This window comes from Lithobates pipiens, unplaced genomic scaffold (genome assembly GCF_037356315.1).
Source record: "Lithobates pipiens isolate NorthernLeopardFrog02 unplaced genomic scaffold, aLitPip1_a1.2 Scaffold_19, whole genome shotgun sequence".
Taxonomy (NCBI): Eukaryota; Metazoa; Chordata; class Amphibia; order Anura; family Ranidae; genus Lithobates; species Lithobates pipiens.
The window spans coordinates 210,159,284-210,171,457 of NW_027507764.1; positions in this window are offsets into that span (position 1 = coordinate 210,159,284).

Genomic DNA, 12,174 nt, shown 5'->3' on the forward strand with positions numbered 1-12,174 from the left:
GATGTGTCAGAAGCTGGCAGCCTCGCATGGTTCCATCTGCTGGTTTCTATGTCAGTACAGGACACAGAGGTGCGGTAGGGACCAGTGGATGAAACCACAGTGTGGTACAGGCATCTGTCATGTCAGGGAATGCCTGAGCGATTCATTTAGTCAGTCAAATCAATTGAATCTCATGGAACACTGTTCAATCCATCATCTGAAAATGGAAAGAGTATGGCACAGCTGCAAACCTACCAAGGTATGGCCGTCCACCTAAACTGAAAGGCAAGGGAAGTAGAGCATTAATCAGAGAAGCAGCCAAGAGGCCCGTGGTAACTCTGGAGGAGCTGCAGAGATCCACAGCTCAGGTGGTAGAATCTGTCCACTGGACAACTATAAGTCGTGCACTCCACAAATCTGTTTTTTATGGAAGAGTGGCAATAAAAAAGCCATTGTCAAAAGAAAGCCATAAAAAGTCCAGTTTGCAGTTTGTGAGAAGTTTGTGGGGGACACAGCAAACATGTAGAAGAAGATGCTCTGGTCAGATGAGACCAAAATGTAACTTTTTATCCTAAAAGCAAAACGATATGTGTGGCGGAAAATGAACACTGCACATTATCCTGAACACACCATCCCCACTGTGAAACATGGCGGTGGAAGCATCATGTTGTCAGGATGTTTTTCTTCAGCAGGGACAGGGAAACTGGTCAGAGTTGATGGTAAGCTGGATGGAGCCAAATACAGGGCAATCTTAAATGAAAACCTGTTATAGAGTTCACAAAAAATCCTAATAAAATACATTTACATTTTTGATTGTAACATGACACAATTTGGAAAATGTCAAGGGGTATGAATATTTTTTCAAGGCAATGTAGATGTCCTGTGGACAGAATCTCCCACATGAGCGGTGGATCTCTGCAGCTCCTCCAGAGTTACCATGGGCCTCATAGCTGCTTCTCTGATTAATGCTCTCCTTTCCCGTTTGTTCCTTGCAGTTTGTTCACTAAATTTCTCCAACAAGCCTATGAGGGCTTCACAGAACAGCTGTATTTATACTGAGATTAAATTACACACATTTACAATTACTAATTAGGTGAATTTTGAAGACAATTGGTTCCACTAGATTCTAGTTAGGGGTATCAGAGTAAAGGACGCTGAATACAAATGCATGCCACACTTTTCACATATCTAGTACACCAACTGAAGTACAAGATGATGATGAAATCTGGAAACTTCCACCCAAACCCAAACTCTGGAAAACCATTTATCATTTTCCTTCCACTTCAGAAATATGTACCACTTTGTGTTGGTCCCAATCCCAATACAATACATCTACGTTTTTGGTTGTAACATGAAAAAATGTGGAAAATTTCAAGGGGTATGAATACTTTTACAAGGCACTATATATATATATATATATATATATATATATATATATATATATATATATATATATAGATAGATATATATCTATATATCTATATCTATCTATATATATATATATATATATATCTATATCAAACTAAATTCAAAGGGTACCTTTCTCTATGCTAACCACTCACATAAAGCGCTCCAAACCAAGCCAAGGTCTTAAGTAGGCTCCAACCAATGGGCGGTTACAAGCTGAGTGGCCAAGAAATATTTGTGACAATCAGGGAGAGCCAACACCCCACTGTCCACAGGCCTGGTCAGAGTGGTGTATTTGAATCTAGGTGACTTAGACCCCCAAATAAAGGAGAGGAAGAGTTGTTTTAGAGAGTTAAAGAAGGTTTTGGTCAGCCATTGTGGGGAATTTCTATAGATGTACGGAAGTTTGGGGAGGACTTTCATTTTAAGAAGGTTGATGCGCCCAATGAGGGAAAGAGGAAGATTGCCCCACGCCCTCAGTTTGGATTTAAGTACTACCAGGACAGGTTCAAGATTGAGCCAGGCAAAGTCCCCGCTTTCTCTTGAGACGATGATACCTAAATAGGTAAACTTATCAACCCTTTGAAGCGGGATAGAGGAGGGTGAGGAGGATCTGGCCACTTCACCCACCGGAAAGAGCTGGGACTTGTGCCAATTCACCCTCAACCCCGTGAAGGCGGAGAAGGCGTCCATGACTCCGAGTGTGCCCCGCAGAGAGTCACCAGCGTTGTTTAAAAATAGCAGTAGGTCATCCGCGTAAAGAGCCACTCTCTCCTCCAGCCAGCCCACCCTAAGACCACGGGCCTCGGCCAAGCCCCTGAGGGCTACTGGATATGTTTTATAGCAGGAAGTAAAAAATATATTTTTTTCCAAAATGATCAGCCTTTTTTTGTTTATAGCACAATAAATGAAAAACGCTGTGGTGGAAAGAATTCTACTGTTCATACAATACCTCTATCTGTGCTAAGCACCAGGATATTGGGTTCAAAGTGTTGACCCAGTGGTACCATACACTTGAAAAGATTCATAGACTGTTCTCCTGGTGCTCAGATCGTTGCTGGAGGTGTGGAGAGGACTGCAGTCATACTGGACAGAGTTTCACTACATAACCCAAAAATTCACTGACCATGAGTTACCGAAAAATTCTGCATTTTTGCTGGTCATGAAGGAGGGGTAAATCTTCCAGAGGTGAAGTGGTTAAATAACCCCATTAAACCTGCTATAATACAGAGAGAGAGAGTTCTGTAAAAGAATTAAATGTGAGCTGACATCTGGGCAATTAGGCCTCTTGCACACTGTACTGATGTATGAGCATCAGACATTTTAGGCAGAAAAAATGCAAGATGGGGTGTAGATCACTTGCAGGTATATTTGAGAGTACACACAAGCAGAAAGCGTGGCATTTGCACGTATTTGCGCATACTTATAAATATTTGCGTGTTAACACACAATTTTACAATACATGTCAAAGTTGCAAAATTGTGCTTAGGCATTAAGATCTGTTTTACCCTTAGGCGCAAAGGGCTTACGGGTATCATGGTTTCAATAAGGTTCACTATGGTACATGAAAGGTTAATAATGGTTTTACAATTATTATTTTATTTCTAAGTTATATTTATTATATTTTATATGTGTAGAGTTTAATTGTTTAAGTATGCAGTAAAATCCCCTACATTCCACTTTGTAGTGTGTGTATGTATAAAACTAGTAGTGCAGAGCAACCATAAATCATCTCATAAACACATAAATCCAATATAACTTTATTATACAAATAAATAATATACCATATACACAATTCATATAAGTGATCATCAATAGTAACAGAACAGTCTCACAATTCTTAATTCAGAAAGCAAATAAAAAGTATATATGCATATGTAGCACTGACCCCCGAAGGAGCTGCTGATTTATTTGGAATAAACACAAAATCCTTCAATAGAGGACCAAAGGGTTAAGGGGAGTTCAGGCACCTGGTAATTGCGGGTTAGAGGTATTGTTCAGATCCAGAGGACAAACAGCTCCACAGACTGGATCCGGCAATCATCGGATAGGCCCCTCTCACTGACCTAGCAGCCAGTGGGATGCTCAAACAAAGTCTGTGCCACAGACTTGTTAATTGAACTATAACATTCTTGAGAGATTTAAAGAACTGCCATACAGTACCAGTATCCTTTCAGCCGACCCGGCGATACTGTATGATTGTTGATCCGGATTGCATCCTCCAACTGAGTTTCCAGGCTCCTCCAGAGATACCAGCCTTGTGCTCGGTCCTCTCCTAGAAAAGTCCTCCCCTGGATCCTCCAGTTGCCTGGCCTCTCCCCGCATGTGAGACAGCACAGGATCATCCCTGGATCAGTAGGCCCCAAGACCTTTGGGCCCACTCTCTCGATTGCAAAGCCTCGGGCCAGCAGGCCCCGAGATGCAGGATCATGCGACACACACCCCAGGCCAGGAGGGCCATGAGGTCAGGATAGCGAACCCCGGAAAGAGACCCACAAAAATGGCTTTGGTACCTTAAATATCCTCTCCCAGAATGCACAGTGGGGAAACCACTCACACCGGGCTATTTCCGAGCAATAGGTGGTATTCAATACATCCAGCTTGCTGCATTTCTACACCCACCGGCAGTGACAGCGACACCTACGGTCAAGTGGAAATTAGTGCAACCCAGCTGAACTGGTATAGAAACCAGAACTTTTTAGAATAATTAGCCTTAGCCCAACTGCAGCTTTAGATATCTTAAATTTGAAGAAAAAAAATAGCGTCTGCTCATTAGGAGCAGGGGGCTACACATACATAACCGCCACAGATGTGTTTAGATTCACTGAGTAATTTAGAAATGTATAAATTAAATATTGATAATAAAAAATAAAAAAATCATGTAAAAGTTTCCCAATATTGTGTATTATTCACAATGATAATAGTGCATAAAATGTGTATGCTTCAATCTAGATGAATGTGCAGAAGAACGTGCTCCAGCACCTCTTAATGTTGCCTCTTACCTCACAAAAAGACCCACACAATGGTAAGGTCAAACATAGCCTTCCTAGATCTCTAGGTTATAACACTGCAGCAATACTCCAAGGGCACATGGAAAAGGTCTCGCTCTACTCCATAGTAATATAGCCTTCCCACTTAACAGGGGATATAAGAAATAAAAACTATCCTAGTGTAGTATGTAAACCAAGAAAAAATATTACTTACAAAGATGGTGCACTCTATAATCCAGTGCACTAGATAGAAATCTCCTATTTAAAAACTAGTGTTGTTGCCCCCTTAGGCATGGACATCTTTAAGACAGATATGTTAAAATGGCTGCTTGCCAGCTTCCGGGCATGATGACTTCACATGGTTACAACCACTGACGTGTTTCATCACCTGGTACAGTGACTTCCTCATAGGGAAAACGATGTGAATGTGCTGTGTGTGTGTGTGCTGCTGTATACAGGTGAAGTGTGCTTTACATACAATGTTAAAAAAACTACTGCGCTGACAGGTGCCCTTAAATGCTAAACAAATGGGTGGGTGGATCATAAAAAGTCACTATATTAGTCATTGCAGCTCCACATAAAAAAGTCTTGAGCCACCTAATGTACAAACAATAAAAACAAACCAGGAAAGCATAACCATCTAATATCTCTATATATATATATATATATATATATATATATATATATATATATATATATATATATATATATATACATATATATATATATATATATATATATATATATATATATACGGTATTTCACAAAAGTGAGTACATCCCTCATATTTTTGTAGGTGTACAAGGTCTCTAACATCCACCAGCTCCCTGATGTCTTCATGGAAGAGGACTCCAGTGGCAACCTGTGAAGCTCTGGTGAACTCCATGCCCAAGAGGGTTAAGGCAGTGCTGGAAAATAATGGTGACCACACAAAATATTGACACTTTGGGCCCAATTTGAACATTTTCACTTGGGGGGTACTCACTTTTGTTTCCAGTGGTTTAGACATTAATGGTTGTGTGTCGAGTTATTTTGAGGGGACAGCAAATTTACACTGTTATACAAGCTGTACACTCACTACTTTACATTGTAGAAAAGTGTAATTTGTTCAGTGTTGTCACCTGAAAGGATATACAAAAATGTGAGAAGTGTACTCACTTTTGTGAGATACTGTGTATATATATATTACCGTGCGTGATAAAAAGTTTCAACAACCACCATTGTATTCTCTAGGGTCTTTGCTAAAAAAACATATATAATGTTTTGGGGTTCTATGTAATTTTCTAGCAAATAAATGATGATTTTTACATGTAGGAGAGAAATGTCAGAATTGGCCTGGGTGCTCCAGAACGCCTGATGGTGCTCCCTGCATGTTGGGCCTCTGTATGTGGCCACGCTGTGTAAAAGTCTCACACATGTGGTATCGCCATACTCGGGAGTAATAGAATGTGTTTTGGGGTGTAATTTGTGGTGTGCATATGCTATGTGTGAGAAATAACCTGATAATATGACAATTTTGTGAAAAAAAAAGGAAAAACAATCTTAATTTTGCAAAGAATTTTAGGAAAAAATGACAGCTTCAAAAAACTCATCATGCCTCCTACTAAATACCTTGGAATGTCTTCTTTCCAAAAAGGGGTCATTTGGGGGGTATTTGTACTTTTATGGCATGTTAGGGTCTCAAGAAATGAGATACAGTAGGCCATCATTCCTTTAGGTGCGATCAATTTTCAGATATTGGCACCATAGCTTGTGGACTCTATAACTTTCACAAAGACAAAATAATATCCACCAGTTTGTACTTATTTTTACTAAACTTATGTAGTAGTATAAATTTTGGCCAAAATGTATGAAGAAAAATTACTAATCTGCTAAATTTTATAACAGAAACGAAGAAAAAATTATTTTTTACAGAATTTTCAGTCTTTTTTCTTTTTATAGCACAAAAAATAAAAAACCCAGCGGTGATTAAATACCACCAAAAGAAAGCTCTATTTGTGTGGAAAAAAAGGACAAAAATTTCATATGGGTACAGTGTTGCATGACTGAGTAATTGTCATTCAAAATGTGAGAGCACCGAAAGCTGAAAATTGGTCTGGTTATTAAGGGTGTTTAAGTGCCCAGTGGTTCTCAGGGTTTTTTCATTCAACCCACTTAATGTGTGTACCGGGATTTAGTTCCTGCCATTTGACACTTGAATATAAGGGCAGGGAACTTAAAATGTACACCATAGACCACTGTAAGGTACCTGTGATAGGTAGTGTCCAATATGGAGCTAGTGTGCTGAGGATTCAGGCAAAAACGTAGTCAAGCAGATCAGGACGACAACAGTTCAGGCAAAGCGGTACACGATCGAAATCCAGAGATTGGTCAGGCAGGCAAAGGTAATACTGGAGTGAAGTACAAAATCAGAAGGCTAGAGAGTAGTCAGGAATTCAGGCAGAAGTTCAAATATGGTATTCAGAGTCAAAAATCTGTCAAAACCCCCAGGAAGCTAGTCCAAACAAATGGGCACTCAGAGATAGGAAGTGCTGCTATTTATGGGCTGCTTTGATTGTAGATTGTCCATGGCTGGCAGCAGGTGGGGCTAGTGTGTCCAAGGTAATGCATCAAACTAAGAGCACATAGCTATAGCTCCAGAGCTCCTCTGTGGCACAACAAGTAAGACTACAGATGTGGGACCAGGAACATCCCGGTTCAAATACACCCAGGTACATGACAACCACTAAAAAGAGTTCTCCAAAAGGACAGTATTTAAACTGCAAGATAACACTGGTACTGTCTAAGCAGTGTTGTTATCTTGGAAAATGTTTAGTCTACAGCAGGTAAGTAAAAGGTAGCTGTCAAGGTGAGTGGTGACTTAATATGAAGTCTGTGGGTTTACTACAAACTAGTAAAATGACTGCAGCTTGAAAAACGTTATTTTCTGCCATAGTAATTTCACGTGTTCCTTGTGTAAAAGTAAACTATTTTGTTAAACTGGTGTATGCTACCATGTAATGCTCACCTGTGGTCATTGCTCACTGTTGGCTCTTCATATAATAGAGATGCCAAGAGAACCTTCATCAACTAACCCAATGAAGGATGTAGCCTCATCACAATACAACCTTTGTTCTTTCAGCAACAAGTGGCATTCCGTTGACACAGAAAATATTAATGGCTATTTGCATGGTGAGACCTACTGTGAAGCTTCTGTTTGCTTTGTTCAACTTTGCATGCCAGCATCTGGAAATCTTTCTACCTAACTAGACAGCTGTTTACAAAGCATACATTGTTTTAGATTCCAAGATAGGTCAAAGAATATTTTGAGAAAGAACATTTTGTTAAGGTTAGCATGTAAATTATTGAAAATGCAGCCATTTAAAATACATACCATTTGTCAGTATTCAAAGTTTAATATTTCAAAATGTACAGTCAAAACTGTAGACATCTAACGTAAGATACAAGTCATTATAATAGCATCCGTCAATTATCCTGCAAGCCCCTGTACACATGCATCTAGAAGAGCATCTCAATTTACAGTATTAAAATTGCTTTTAGTGAAATAGCAAAGAACATTCTTCCCTGCATTTTTCCAGCCTCAGATTTGGAGCAAATAATACTTCCAGTATTTAGCTACAGTGGTAGACAAGTGTTTATTTCGTAGTGTGGCTTTGCTCTTAGACTTAACTGAAAAGTAGTTTGACTCAAACATTGCATTTTTTATGTAGTGTACCTAAAGTATTACTGTATTAGAAAATACTTGTGGTGACAGAAAATTTCTTTGGGGTGTCAAAATCGGGCTAAAGGGCAATGAAAAACATTTGGGCTGATCATTAAAATTTATACTTATAGTGTGTTTATTCAGATTCTATAAATGCCCAAATGATAAAACCCCAGGGAATTCACAAGATTTGGGAAGGGTTAGGAAAATCAGGGACTAAATCAGTGCACAAGTCTAATAGCAAGCAGACAGAGTATTATCAGGCATCCACAACTATTATACTTCCAAATCAATGGATTTCCTGTATAATCCTGAAACACATACAGTACAACCACTGTAAGGCTATTAGGTGATTCTGTGTAAACTAATTAGTTCCATTAAGGTACAATGTAACTATTACTGGAGGCACTGGGTACTGACCAAACATTTTAAGAATTCAGGTATCCATTTTGAAGAATGATTGATTGGGGTGTAGGTACTTTTTCAGTAATCCTTAATCAGCTGTAGTTCACAGTGATGTAGACAATATTAAAGGGATTTACTAGAACCAGTTTTGTTTTTGCAGGCTCGGGAACCGGAGTTCGGGCCCGCATTCCGGCTCCCACATCATTGGATTTAATTGACAGCAGTGGGAGCCAATGGTTGTACTGCTGTCAATCTATCCAATTTGGACCCAAGACACCAGCTGGTGTGCTCGCCCCGTCGCTGGAAAAACTGGGTTCAGGTAAGTAAAAGGGGGTCTCTGGGGGGCTATTGCCTCCATCAAAACTGCACAATCATACTGCCCCCATCAAATTGCCTCATAATACTGCCACCATCTAAATTGCCCCATCAAAACTGCACAATCATACTGCCCCCATCAAAATTGCTCCATCAAAACTGCACAATCATACTGCCCCATCAAAACTGCCCCCATCAAATTTCCCCCATAAAAAGTGCCCCATCATATATCATAATACTCATTTATAAATGATTAGTAAAGGCTGTGCTGTCCCCGGGCTCTGTATGTAATCAGAGCTGAGATGTACCAGCCGCCTCCCCCACTGCCCATCACTATGTATAAGATGCTTTGGTAACCATGGCAACAAAAGTCTGGTTACCCTTTTTAAAAATGGTGCTGGCTGCTGCCTTGCGACGTGTCATTTCCAGTTTTGAAATAACGCAATGCTACGGCCCAGTGATGCCTATTGCCTCCTGGGATTGATGACAAACATCTCCCAGGAGGCATTGCAGACAGGAAAATAAGTCCTTGGCCGCGGCCAAGAGGAGAAAATTAAGATTTCAATCATCGATATAACAGTGAGTTAAACAAAATGATATGCCAATTCGTTTTAAGTGCACACAGCGGCTTTGGATGCAAATTACTTTAAAATTTGGGTGGCTGTTAGCGTGAGGAGGGACAAAAAAGCCGCTCGCCGGTGGCTCTGAGAGGGACAATAGTCACGATCATGGAAAGCCTCTGCAGAGGCTTCTGTGCCCACCTGTGCCACCTACCAATGCACAACAGTGCTGCCTATTTATTTATTTATTTGTTTTGTTTTTTCAGGTAGACTTTGTTTTTAATTCTGTCCCTTGTACTTTACTGATAGAGACACGAAGATACAACAACAATAAATGTGTTTATATTAGGATTATGTTATCTGTTCATTTTAGATGCAAATAGGGCTTTGCAATGGTTTGTTTTTTTTTTAAGTTAGGAAAAGGAGGGAGAGAGGCACCAGCCACATCATGCTGGTTGTTAGAAGTTTTTGAGGTAATTAATATTTTAAGTGCTAAAAGTTTCTGAAAATATATGTAAGTTATATGTTCGGTGGTAAGTGATGGTTTCTGAAGGTCACACAACAGCAGATCATATAGGGAGGAGGGGATTTGCTGAGTAGGTATTTATATTTTTGAGTTACTAGTCAGGACAATGGGTGGAGTTATGTTACTTATCTATAGACTGAACCATATTGGGTATATATACAAATGTGGGAGTTATTAGGATATGCTGACATAGCATCATGAAAAGTATAAGAAGAGAGTAAGGTTATGAGAGGGGAGGATTGGTGGGAAAGAAAGAACCCTACACTTTGGAGAATGTAGATCAGATGACCCTTTCCTCCTTCTGAGGCCATCACCATGCCATATGTTACCAGATGTCAATCTTGTCTTTGTTTATCTTTCTGAACAATAAACCAACTATTGTACGGATGAAGGATTCTTCAATTTCTACTCCTGAAAGTACGTTTGAAATGCCTTGGATGAAAAATACATATCTCCGCTACACACCCTTTGGAGAAGGGTTACTGATTCACATATAACACAAAGACTTTGCTATTCATTAAGAAACGCCCCTGTGAGTATGTAGAGTTTCCACTACATGTACACTACATTACATTCTATTACTCTACATCACTTTCTACACTGGTGCAGTACATTTTATTAAATTAAATAACATAAAAACAATGTATTATGCAATCACGAAAGCCTCTGTGTGGTAGGCATATCAATAGCTTTAGATCAGAAGTAAGTCTACAGCCAACAAGGTATGCTCCTCTCCTGGTCCAAGCCAATAAGATCACTGAAGTGCTTGAGGGATGCTGGTGCAGAGATACAAAGAAGGTCTAAGGAATACTTTCTTTAAGTTAAACATTTTAAAGCCCCACTCCAGAATATATTTAAAAAAAAAAAAACATTACTCCCTGACCCATCGCTTCTGGGCATGCTCATACATTTCCACCTCTTGGGAACATGTCCTATCCTACATTTTCGAAATTACCCTACTAAAGCTACCTAAGGACCCGCTGCATCTTATCTTCGGACACTGGGACCCCCAACTGATGCCATGGTCCCAAACTACAAATTCAAATACCATTGGAAACTTCAACAGGCCCCCCTCCGACAAAGACTGGGCCTTGATTGCACAGAGAACTGTTCTCAAAAACTGGACTCCATCGCATTGTCCCACTACCACCCAAATTAAACATTCTCCTACTATCCAAGGATTGACTCAACACCGACTTCAAACAGGAAAACTCCAGAGCCCGCTTCTATTCCAAGTGGCAAGCCTTCATGCTCTCAACACTCCCTCCAGGACAATTAGCCATCTTTGATCAATACTAGTTCTCATATTACGAACCCCCACCGTCAAACCCAGAGGAGACGGACCCCCCACTGGAAAACCCACAACCAGTGGGCTTTAACTCCGATTGGTCACGACCTATACCTCAAGTCTCTCCACAAGTTCTCTACACAATGGATCCTTTCCTTCTCTACCAACAACGTGAAGAAACCTATCCTAAACTGACTCAACATTAGCCATGTTGCCACCCCTCTCATCTCCTTCCCCTTTACCAAAAGGACGTATTCACATTATCCATCCCTCCTCCCCTCCATCTACTTCATCCCAACTTCCCCTCCCGCCTCCTGTTGTTTTCTTTTACACCACCTTGAAATCCAAGGAAATTTTTGTAGACATCCAATCCAGTTACCTCCTGTTGTCGTTAATTTTTGCCCGGTTGTGTTATGTTTATTTGCTTGAGCTATCTCATCCTGGACTGTATGTCTACAACCCCTAGATTACCTTGTCTATCAAAATTTACTCTGAAAAACGTTCTTACAAATGTTGTTATCAATATTTATAGCTTTTTTATAAGTCTCAATAAAAACTTTTGAAAAAAATAAAATAAAACGTTACATGGTTTGAGCAGAACTATAGACAAAATACCCCACACAAATTAAACCAGTTATATATGTAGAAAATCCTCAATATATACTCATGTCTTGTGATCCCCTGTACAAAGCACTGAAAACCAAACATGCTCTACTGTATTACGCAGTACTGTCAATATAACAGAGTTGAAAAGAGAAGAAAGTAAAGAATGATCCTTGTCACTGTGCTGCTTCTCTTTTACTATCCAATCATGGGCTAGGGTAAGTCATTGACCAAGTTGTACCATTATTAGCAATAGTGCAAAAAAAAAAAGCCAGAGAGCTGTCTTATCTGGAATGGATGAGTAATAATGGCCATACACTAATAGATTTACAAACAAACATTTGTGCAAAAATGTGCTGTACATTTGATGACTTGATAAATATCAGAAGTACTCCAAC